Here is a 12570-nt window from a genome sequence, read left to right as displayed (position 1 = left end):
CAGCTGAGCATATAGGGAGCCTCCATGGCTTCCTCCTTTGATCTGAGTGAAGAGAAAAGTCCTGTGGACGTTTTAAGCAGAGCAGAAGTGTGCTGTGAGATGGGTTAAGAAAGAAAGAGATTCCAGATGTTGGATGAAGAACCAAGGGGCAGGGGATGGCAAAAAGCAACACTAGAGACCGATTTAAAGACTGAAGCCCAGCAAAGAGACCATGGTGGCTTTAACCACATTGGTACTAACAAATCAAAGTCAATTTCTCAATAAGTTTTATTGTACAGCCAACAAATTTGATGGTCTGTATGTGGGTGTAGGAGAAAAAATGTCAAGGAATATTTACTCAGTGAATATTTGTCGAGTGAATGAGAGGTAATGCTCTGGGAACATACTTCATAACTGGAGTGGAACATAACAGAGAGAGGACCATTATAAGAAACAAACTGGAAAGAAAATAACCAGAGAGCCAAGACATGAAAGAAAGAGAGAGACAGAGAGAGAGAGAGAGAGAGAGAGAGAGAGAGGAGAAAAGAAAGAAAGGAAAGAAAAGAAAAGAAAAGGAAAGAAAGAAAGAAAGAAAGGAAGGAAGGAAGGAAGGAAGGAAGGAAGAGAGCAGGCCTTCTGGAGCGGGAGGAAACGGATAAAGTCAGACAAACAAAACGGATCTGCAAAGGAGAAGTTTCGGGAAAGGAGAGTGGTGTTTGAGTGGTCGGGATACAAGTTTAAGATCTAAACCTCAGAAGGGAGTGGAAGCCATATGGTGGAGAAAGAGAGAAATCAGCAGAGCATTCCTTTGTGACTCCATCTAAACCGGGCGTTTTCTGAGCACATCAGAGTGCAGCCTTCCCCACTTAAGGATGGTTAAGTTACCACAAAGCAGACACTGCCCTGCAAGCATGAGAGGTTTGCAGCGTGCTCCAGGGGCCCAGCCATTTTCCTGCGTTTCAAGCTGTAATCTAAGCAAAGATGGTGTCCCAGGTGGTATATATATATTTGTAAGGTTGAATGTCTTTTCAGCCAATAAGAGAAAATTAAATTATCAAATCCTCAGCAAACAAAGCTAGCTACTTATAACAGGGAGCATTGATTGATTTGTATTGTGATTTTTTTTTTTTTAAATTTACTCTCACTTCTTATGTGTTATTAGGGATAAATAAGCAGATAGTTTTCTATAAGAAATCTTGGTTCCCATCCAACACTTTTAGATTAAATATCATTTTTAAATCTTAATTACATGCTTTAGTCATCTTATATGGGATCAATTGTCCCTAGGTAGATTTGAGTTGTGAAATCCATGTACATTGGAAAATGATGTCAGACATAAAACCAAGTCAGCCAAGTTAAAATAACAAAAGTAGGCCAGGGCCAGAAGGAGAGCCAAATCGTGCATGGTATTCTGAGAAGATGACTCTAGCAGATGTTCTCTGACTAGTCTGAATGATTGGGACAGAGCTGTCTGTGCTGTGAGTCACCCCACAAGCCCAGCAGCAGACATTTGTGGTGTCTGCCTTTACCATCCGACTATGTTTCACTGAAGTCCAGTGCTGCAGCAGATCCGTTGAGACAGATAACGCCAAAGCTCCGCCAAGTGTGACTAGCCATGGGTACTGTCTCGTTTTCTTGTTCAACGGTAGTTTCTAGTGATTTCTTTCTGGCTCTCTTGTTTTTCAATGTTCTCATCTCCTTAATTCAGTAGGCCCCAGGGGCACACTGTCCTGAAGCTAAGAAGGCTCAAATCTCACACAGATGCTGTAGATTTGAGGGGAGAATGGGAGTAGTGGCTTAGTCTTGATTGGAAAGGAAGCCGGGTCATAATCAGTAAGAATCCTTGTTAAGAAGACATCTCTTAGCCGCTGCCATGGAGCTCTTCGAAAAAGGGGCCTAAGGTTTAATTTACATTTTATTTTTTAGTGGGGGGGGATATGCTACAAGAGATGTGGGTGGTTGTCAAAGAACAACTTTGTAGGCGTGAGTTATCTCTTTATACTGTGAGTTCTGAGGTGGCACTCTGGTCAAAGGGCTTTAAGTCACTGAGCTAATTCAATGACCCGGGGCCTGCCTCAGTTTCATGTATCCAGTAAAGTATTAGGACTCTTTTCATTACACCAAGTAAGTACGCATGACTGTGGAAGAGAAGGCCTGGAATAAAAGACCATCACATGAACACACTATGTTGGAAACATAGACAAGCATGTGTGAGCCCTTCAGCAATGTCGGGATTTACTGAACAAAAAATAATACACAGGGTATAGCAAGTAGGCCCGTTTTCCTGAAAGCCAATGGGGCTGGCTAGTTTTAGATCCACTTGGCACAAGCTACAGTCATTTGTAAAGAGGAATTCTCAACTGAGGAAAATGTCTCCATAGGATTAGCATGTAGACAAATCTGTAATGCATTTTCTTAATTAGAGATTGACGTAGAAGAGCCCAGCCCATTGGGAGTGGTGTCACCCTTGAGATAGTGGTCCTGGATGCTAAAAGAAAGCAGGCTGAGCAAGCCACGAAGAGTAGGCCAGTAAGCAGCACTACTTCTCTGTCAGCTTCAGTTCCTGCCTCAAGTTCCTGCCCTGACTTCTTTTGGTGATGGACTTGCCTGTTTTGTGGAATAAACCCTTTCCTCCACAAGTTGCTTCCGGTCATGGCGTTTCATCAGAGCAATGGAAACTAAGACACTAGCCAAAGTAAATACAAGTGCCTTCTTTTCAGTCTTAATAACTAGCAATAGCTCTCAGTCAGACCACACATCACGTATCACACCATAAGTAGAATAGCTCTGTGTCAGTTGCAGAATAGCCAAAAGGGTTAAAGAGGTTGTAGCAGAGTTTAAGGAGTTTCAAAGAATCCTGAGTCAGAAGCTGGGAAACTCACTGAGAGGCATGAAAGTCTCTGCAGAAAGAATACGGGGAGCCCGGATGGAAATCTGATGGAAGTGCTGCTGCTCTTACTGTCGCTGCCATGGAGACAGACTGTCAGGTCAGAGTTGAGCTGCAGGAGTGAGGTGTGGGACTGTGGTAGCTAGAGAGGTGAAGGGCAGGACCAGATCCAGATGAAAGAATGGGTGCACAGTTGGGTGACAGGTCCAAATAGACAGACGAAGGGTGAGTGATGGCAGTTTAAGATACCCACAGAGCCTGTTTGAAGTCCCTGGCACAGTTGGGAGCCCTCTGCCTGTTTATCCTTTGATGTACACACTGGGTGATCGGATGATAGGGCTGTGGGGCTCGCACCAAGGCGGTGTCAGGTGTCCTCTTCTTTATGGGGTCCAAGTGAAGGGTCCAAGATTAACAATTCCCCAGCCTGATACTCGGTAAGTTCTTGAGCCTAGTTTTCCTGGTATGATTTTAATATTCCTTTATGCTCCAGTAGTCCCAATTTTCTTTGATAAATTTATCAGGTAACTCTCTGCTTTTCTGCATGAGTTAACTGTCACTCTGTGCTTGTTGGATAGTGCCACACAGATGGGTTGTTTGTATGTCTACCAAACGCACTGTTAGCCTCCCTCCTCAAAATGGAATCTGCTTGCAAAATGGAGTCTACCTGTCTTGATGAGGGGGGTGCATTTCGGGGTTAGGGAGAAACCTGGTGCCAGGGAAACTCCCAGGAATCCACAAGGATGACCCTAGCTAAGACCCCTAGTGGAGAGGGTGCCTGAACTGGCCATCTACTGTAATCAGATTTGTAACTACCATAATTGTCGTCACAGAGCCTTTATCCAGTAACTGATGGAAGCAGATACAGAGATCCACAGCCAAGCACTGGGCCTAGCTCCCAGAGTCCTGCTGAAGAAAGGGAAGAGGAACTGTACAAGCCAGAGGGGTCAAGGTCATGACGGAGGAACCCACAGAGACAGCTGTCCTGAGCTCTTGGGAGCTCATGGACTCTGAACCAACAGTTAGGGAGCCTGCATGGGACCAACCTAGGCCCTCTGCATGTGTGTGACAGTTGTGTAGCTTGGTCTGTTTGTGGGGCTCCTAGCAGTGAGATCAGGACCTGTCCCTGGCACTTAGCTGGCTTTGGAGAACCTGTTCTCCGTGCTGGATTACCTTGTCCAGCCTTTATACAGGGAGAGGAGCTTAGTCCTGCCTCAGTTTGATGAGCCATGCTTTGTTCAAGCCCATGGAAGGTCTGCCCCTTTCTGAATGGAAATGGAGGAGGAGTGGGTGGGGAGGGAGTAGATGGGAGGCAGCTGGGGATGGGGGGAACAGGAGGAGAGGAGGGAGGGGAAACTGTAGTCGGTATATAAAATAAATGGAAAAAAGTTAAATAAAATGCATAAAAATTAATTAAAAAAAGAAAAAAATGGAGTCTACCAGGGAAAGACACAGTCTGAAAAGCCATGGTTTACACAGTGTAGAGTGACTTAGGGCAGGATACAGCCTGGTTTCGATGAGAAAAACGGGAACAGTCCCTGTCAGATCACAAACTGCCAGGCTCCTCTTTCCTGTCCCCTCCCCTCCCTTTCCCTTCCCCTCCCTTCTCCTCCCCTCCTCACCTTTCCACTCAGATATCAGGTTGTGGCTGGAGAATAGGAACTGAATGAAACATCAAGATTAACATATAAAAGAAGCCATGTAATGAAGACTAGGAGTCCTTTCTTCCCTGGGTTTCTGAGGAACAGTGCATGCTCCAGAAAATCACATGCTATTGAAACCTTTGAGAGGCAGGTGATATGTGAAAGTCCTGTAAAGGGTCAGGGGATACGAGGTCCAGCACTTTGAGAGTTCCTTGGCCTATAAGAAATAAATTGGCAAGGGGGTGGTGGCACATGATTTTAATCCCACCACTCGGGAGGCAGAGGCAGGCAGATCTCTGTGAGTTCGAGGCCAGCCTGGTCTACAAAGCGAGTTCCAGGAAAGGCGCAAAGCTACACAGAGAAACCCTGTCTCGAAAAAACCAAAAAAAAAAAAAAAAAAAAAGAAAGAAAAAAAAAGAAAGAAAGAAAGAAAGAAAAAGAAATTGTTATCAACCATTTTCAGTATTCGGTTCATTGGAGCTTCCAAGAGAATCAAACAAGCACTGGCCCCTGTCTTCCCTAGCTGGCAGCTAGAGCCTGTTTGTCTAAGTAGGTTCAGTTCATCCTAAGGCTGAAAAGTTATAGACAAGTATGTGACTGAGTACCCGCATATTGGAAAAGAGGGACTCTTTAAGCCCCAGAAAGTCTCAACAATAGGTTGGATCAATAAGCAATAACATAAAGTCTTCAAGACAAGGTAGAGAAAATGATCAAAGAAAAATAAATGTTAAAAAAAACAAACAGGAATAGAACATGCAGAAAATCTGGGACACTATAAAAAAGAACAAACTTATGAATAATAGGTATACAAGAAAAAGAAGAAACTGGTAAAAAAAGTCAGAAAATATTTTCAACAAAATCATAGAAGAAAATTACCAAAATATGAAAAAAGAGATGCCTATTAAGGTATTAGAGGCATACAGAACACCAGATAGACAGAAAGCTAGTTCTTGAAAACCAGAGGGTCCAGGCTGATGTTCTGTAAGTTCTAAATGGCCACAGATGCCAGCCCAAACTACTATACCCAAAAAAAAACTCTCAGGCACAATTTTAGGAGAAAGAAAAACTTTTTTCTTTCTCCTAAAAACAGATTTAAGGGCTGGATGGTGGTGGTGGTACATGCCCTTAATCCCAGCACTCGGGAGGCAGAAGCAAGTGGATCTCTGTGAGTTCGAGGCCAGTCTACAAAGTGAGTTCCAGGACAGGTTCCAAAAGCTACACAGAGAAACCCTGTCTCAAAAAACCAAAAAAAAAAAAAAAAAAAAAAAAAAAAAAAAAAAAAAAAAAAAAAAGCAGATTTAAGGAATTTATGCTCATAAACCCAGCTCTGTAAAGGATATTATAGGGGGTACTTCATGCTGAAGAGAAGACTGAATATACCCAAGAGGGCAAAAGGAATATATAATCCCAGAAAAGTTAACCAAAAGAGGTCTAAGAGCAAACAAAATGTTACAAGAAAATAACCAGAATTAATATTGTTCAATAATAACTTTAATATTAAGTCTTGGTTCCCCAGCAAAAACAGATGCAGATTAAATGACTGGATTAGGAAACAGAATCCATCTTTTTGCTGCCTCTGAGGAACACACGTTACCATGTAGGATAGACATACCTTAGGCTAAAAGGATGGAAAAAAGTTTTCAAGCAAATGTAACCAAGAAACAGCAGAGTAGCTATTCTAGTATCTGACAAAATAACTTCAAGCCAAAACTGATCAGAAGAGAGAGGGAAGGACATTTCATAATCATTAAAGGAAAATCCACTGAAAGGATATTACAATTCTAAACATTTATGTGCCCAACACAGGGACACCAGTTTTGTAAAAGAAACAATAACATATTTAAAATCATGGATTGACCCTAACACAGTGATAGTGTGTGACTTCAATACTCTATCTACTTTTATCAATAGACCAAAAAAATAAATAAATAGAAAAACCTAGAGGCTGAATGACATCATAAATCAAAATGGATCTCACAGACACCTACTGAACATTCCACCCAAGCACTAAAGAGTATAGTTCCTCCTCAATAGCCCATGGAATGTTTTCTAAAGCCAGCCACATATTAAGATACAAAACAAGAATCAACAAACTTAGAAATACTGAAATAACAACCTGCACATCATGTAGCCACACAGGTATAAACCAGATGTCAACAACAACAGGAAGTACAATCATGGATGCTAAACCACACCCTACTGAATCAAAATTGAGTGAAGAAAGAAATTGAAAAGAAAAACTAAAAATGTCCAGAATTAAATAAAAGTGAAAACATAACATACCAAAATCTTATGGGACAGAATGAAGGAAATCCTAACAGTAAAGTTTATAGTATAATATACCTACATTAAAAAAATAAAAAAACTGGAGAAATCTTACATTAATAGTTTAATGATCCACCCAAAAGTATTGGAAAAACAAGAACAAACAACACGAAAAAAGATTAGATGGGAAGAAATAATAAAAGCCAAGGCTGAATTTAATGAAATCCAAACAAAAAAAAATCTATGAAACCAAGAGTTGGTTCTTTTCAAAGACTTAAAATTGGCAAACATTTAGCCAAATTAACTAAAAGAAAGAGAAAGAAGACACAAATTAATAAAATTACAGATGAAAAAAGAAACATTACAAAGATTCTGAGAAAATTCAGTGAATCATACAGACAAACTTTAAAAATCTGTACTACACTAAACTAGAAAGCATAAGACAAACGGGTGAATTTCTCAATACGTATGACCTAGCAAAGTTGAACTAAGATAAAGTAAATAATTTAAATAGGCCCATAGTAACCAATGAGATATAGGCAGTAATTAAAAATCTCCCAACTGAAAAATGCCCATAGCTAGATTAGTTCAGGACAGAATTTGACCAGACCTTCAAAAAACTACTACCAGCACTCTTCAAATTATTCCATAAAATAGAAAAAGGAGTACTTTCCAACTCTTTTTATGATGCGTCGATTACCCTGATACCAAAATCAGACAAGGATTTAAAAAAAAAAAAAAGAAAATCATGTTGCAATACCTTTAATGAACATATATATAAAAATTCTCAATAAAATACTTACAAATGAAATTCAAAAGCACATCAAAAAGATTGTCCACCATAAGCAAGTTGGCTTCATCCCAAAAATGTAGGAATAATTCAATATACATAAATTAGTTACTGTAATCCACCATCATATAAACAGACTCAAAGGCAGAAATCACATGATCACTTCATTAGCTTTAGAAAAGGCTTTTGACAAAAGTCAACAGCCCTTTATGATAAAAAGTAGTAGAGAATCTAAGGATACAAGTGATATCTCCTCATAATAAAGGCAGTGTACAACAAACACACAATCAACATCATGTTAAATAAGGTTTTAAAAATTCAAAGATCTCTATTAAATGAGGGTCAAAACAAGGATGCCTTGTCTTGTTTTTGTTCAGTTTGTTCATTTGATCATTTTTTTTTTGTTTTTTTGTTTTTTTGTTTTTTTCAAGACAGGGTTTCTCTGTGTAGCTTTGTGCCTTTCCTGGAACTCACTTGGTAGCCCAGGCTGGCCTCGAACTCACAGAGATCCGCCTGGCTCTGCCTCCCGAGTGCTGGGATTAAAGGCGTGCGCCACCACCGCCTGGCCATTTGATCATTTTTGTTCAAACTAGTGTTGGAAGCCTTAGCTAGAACAGTAAGACAAATGAAGTAAATACAAGAAAATAAGAAAAGAGGAATCATCAAAAATCATCCTTATTTGCAGATGATAGGATTCTATACATAAAAGACTAAGTACTCTGCCAGAAAATTCCTACATCTGATAAATGCATTCAGCAATGTAACTGGATACAAAATGAACACACAGAAATTAGTAGCTCTCTTGTATACAAATGATCCTAATACCAAGAAAAAAAAATCAGAGAAAGTCTCATTTAAAAAGTTAAAATATCTTGGGATATTTCTAAGTAAGGGAGTGAAATGCATATAATAGAAACTTGAAAATATTTAAGAAATTAAAGAAAGCACCAGAGAATGGAAAATCCTCTCACGCTCCTAAACTAATAGTATAAATGTTGTGAAAATATCCATCATACCAAAAGCAATTTACAGAGCCAAGGTAATTCTTATCAAAATTCCAATACAGATCTTCATAAAAATTGAAATAAATCTTAAATTTCATTTGAAAACAAAAAATACAGGACAGACAAAATAATCCTAACAATAAAAAAATGGCTGGAGGTATAACTATTTCTAATTTTAAGTTACGCTACAGGGTATAAATAAAATGACACAGGCATCATAAACAAATATATTGATCAACAGAGTAGGATAAAATACCAAGAAATAAGTCCACAAACCTACAGCTACCCAAATTTTGACAAAGGATCCAAAAATACACATTGAAGAAAAGACAGCATCTTCAACAAATGGTACTATTCAAATTGGATAGCCACATGTAAAAGAATGAAATTACATCCTTTTCTCTCACCTTGCACAAAGTAATGCTAAAATGAATCAAGGACTTTCAAATAAAACTCAATACCCCAAATCTGATAGGGAAGAAAGTAGGAAATACACTTGAACTTGTGGGCATGGGAAAGGACTTTCTGAACAGGACCTTAATAGTGCAAACATTAAGACCAACAACTAATAAATGGAACTTCATGAAACTAAAAATTTTTAATATGAAAAAAATCATCATAATGAAGAGGCAGCATGCAGAATGAGAAAAAAATTCACCAATTATATATCTGATGTAAGATTTGTTTCTAAAATATATACGTAACTCAAAAAACTACACATCAAGGAAATACCAAGCCAATTTAAAAATGAGACATGGATTTAAACAGAGACTTCTCAAAAGATGAAATACAAATGGCTTAGGGATAATTTTTTAAATGTTCAACATCTTTGGCCATCAGGGAAATGCTAATGAAAACTTCTTTAGTATTTCATCTTACCCCAGGCAGAATGGCCAAAGTCTGCATTGGTTGTTTCTTTAGCTGTTCAGAAGCTTTTTAGTTTTAGAGGTCTTGCTTATCAATTGTGGGCCTCAATTCCTGGCAAAGTGCACCCTATTCAAAACTCTCTTCCTACATCTATGACTTGTAGGGTACTCCCCATGTTTTCTTCTAGCAGGTTCAGTGTTTCAGGTTTCACATTTAGGTCTTTGATTCCGTTTGGAGTCAGATTTTTGTGCAGGGTGATAGATCTGGCTCTGGTTTTATTCTTCTACATGTAGACATCCAGTTTTCCCAGCACCATTTGTTGGAGATGTTGTCTTTGCTCCAGTGTGTGGTTTTGACATCTTTGACAAATGTTAGATGGATTTAATTAGATGTACTCCCATTTCTATCTCCTGTTTTGTTCCGTTGATCTGCAGGTATGTTCTTTTATGTCAGTACCATATTGTTTTTGTTACTATGCCTCTGTAATATATCTGGAGGTCTGGAAGAGTAATCCCTCGAGCATTGTTCTTTTTACTAGGATTATTTTGGCTATCTGGAGTCTTTTGTGGTTCAGTGTGCTGTTCCTGTTCCTTACCATGTGTCCTTGATGCAATCCTTTGCCCTGGAACACAAGAGGCTAGAATCGGGTGCCCTCTCTCAGACCTGTGCTTCACCATTCCTAAGCCTGTTTTCTCTCACCCTTTGGCCTTTCTAACCATTTCTCTGACCTCCATGCCGAGCTGAAAAAGCATGCCTTTTTCTCTACACCCCCTCCCTCTGTGCTTTGTGGTTGCTGGGGTTCTTAGCCTTCATGTACTCTTGTTTTTCTATAAATGTTTAATAAAATAGTCATCTAGAATGCTTGTAAGTCTGTTTTTAAATTCTTTTATTAGTGAGACTAAGAACTCAAAGGGAATCCAATGATCCACCCACACACAAGAAGGCCATGCCCTTCTAAAATCTGTTACCCTGAAAACGCTGTATCAAACTGAGTGTTTTTCTGTTGTAGCTGGAAGGGAAACTTAGGGTCCCATCTAGTATTGGCTCCATGCATAACAGGAGTCACTGTGTCAAACTAAATTAATGTAGGGTGGAATTGCCCATTACCCAATAAAACTTAACAAAAGCCAGACCTTCTTTTTGTTTGTGATTTTCTTGGAAGACTCTCTCTGTTTCCCTGCCATGATGTTTGTGAGTGTTATCTTTTCTTATCTTTCATTTTAAGCTATGTCTTCTCCCATCTCAAGGTGTGGTCATGGCCCTGTGGTTATAATACTTCCCTTAAAAGAATCATTTTAAGAGGCAATTGGTCTCAACTTTTCCATGAACCAGCATTATTTATTATTGCAGTTTCCATTAGGGAGTTTCCTCAAGCTTATTCAAGAAATCCCAAAGAGAAAAGTTTGCCTTGAGCCATACTGCTACTTACAGAGTGCTGTAAGCTAGGTTTCTTCACATAGCCCACACTGGCCACTTAGGACAGCCCTTATTTTCATGGTAAAGATTTCATGACTACTTATTACACACACAACACAACTCATGCTAACCTCCCAAGTGCCTCATGCTACAGGTGGTATTCTTATTGTCTAGTCTGCTGCCCCTTACAATAGGCTAAATAAACCTGTTTTCTATCTACTCGGATCATTCATTCCTTGACAGTACCATGCCTGTTACTGTGGTAGCCATTGCTGGTGGTTTGAATAGGTATGTCCTTCATAGACTCATGTGTTTGAATACTTGGCCCATTGAAAGTGGCACTGTTAGGAGGTGTGCCCTTGCTGGAGGAAGTGTGTCAAGGTCTCGGTGGACTTTGAGGTCTCATATATGCTCAAGCTACTCCCTGCAAACAGTCTCGCTTGCTACCTGAAGATCAAGATGTAGAACTCTCAGCACCTTCCCCAGCACCATGTCTGCCTGCACACCACCATGTCCCACCATGACAATAAGGGGTTAAAACTCCAAATCTGTAAACCAGCCCATTTAAATGTTTTCCTTTGTAAGAGTTGCCATAGTCATGTTGTCTCTTTACAGCAATGAAAACCCTAAGACACCAGCCTGCCATAACATCCTTATCCTGTTTTACGTTCACAGTTTTTATACTTCTTTCTTGAAAATATCCCTAAAATGTTAAAGGCAGTAGAGTCCTAGTTGACTTTACTTGACTCCTTGTCCTGCCCCTAGAATCTGGAACCAATCCAACATTTAATATTGAGACTCTGAGGAGCCTCTAGCGTCAGCCTTGCACTGGGGCTTCCTGGATCAGTTCTGTATGCTTTGCTCTTTGCCCACAGTGAGATTATTTTACTCCTCTGTGAGTAGCACTTTGTTATGCAATTTTATTTAAAATTCTTCATCATAAACTCATGTCCCTACTCTCTGACTGATTAATTCACCTATGGATTGATTTTTTTTTAAAAAGCCACACCTATATTAAAGATTCTTCAACACAGATTGAAGCTGGGTGGTGGTGGTGGCACACGCTGTTAATCCCAGTACTTGGGAGGCAGAGACAGATGGATCTCTGAGATCGAGGCTAGCATGGTCTACAGAGTGAGTTCCAGGACAGCTAAGATACAGAGAAACCCTGTCTCAAAAAAAAACAAAAAAAAAAAAAAACAAAAACAAAAAAACGAAAAACAAAACAAAACAACTCCTCAGTCATAGGCCTATAAGATGACTGGGCAGGGAAAGATGCTTGCCTCACAAGACTGAAGACATGAGTTTGACTCCCAGAACCCACATAAAACACAACGGTGAAAAGAGCAAATAGAACCTCTGTGGTTGTGGAGACCTGGAATGTCTCAGGTCAAGAGCCAAGTGACTTGGGTTACCTTTAACCCCAATTATGGTCATTCACTGCTTACCACTGTGTTTCCCTAATATCCATCCTTGTGACTATCAAGTAAATCTATTGGCAGTGTTCAAGGGACCACTAACGTCCACCAACCAGAAGGCTAAGAATGTCATCAGATGGCATCCAAGGCCCATAGCAGAGATTTCCTCACATTTCTACAGCCTGCCTAATGTTCCCACAAATATATTTTATAATACTGATTTATGACTTTGTTTTGTTACAATCAGAACTTCAAGAAGCTGCTACCATGTTGGAAGACAGTGTTTTGTGAAACACGAATCTGT

This window comes from Peromyscus eremicus, chromosome 7 (assembly GCF_949786415.1).
Source record: "Peromyscus eremicus chromosome 7, PerEre_H2_v1, whole genome shotgun sequence".
NCBI classification, from domain to species: Eukaryota; Metazoa; Chordata; class Mammalia; order Rodentia; family Cricetidae; genus Peromyscus; species Peromyscus eremicus.
Note: the sequence above shows the minus strand (reverse complement) of the source record.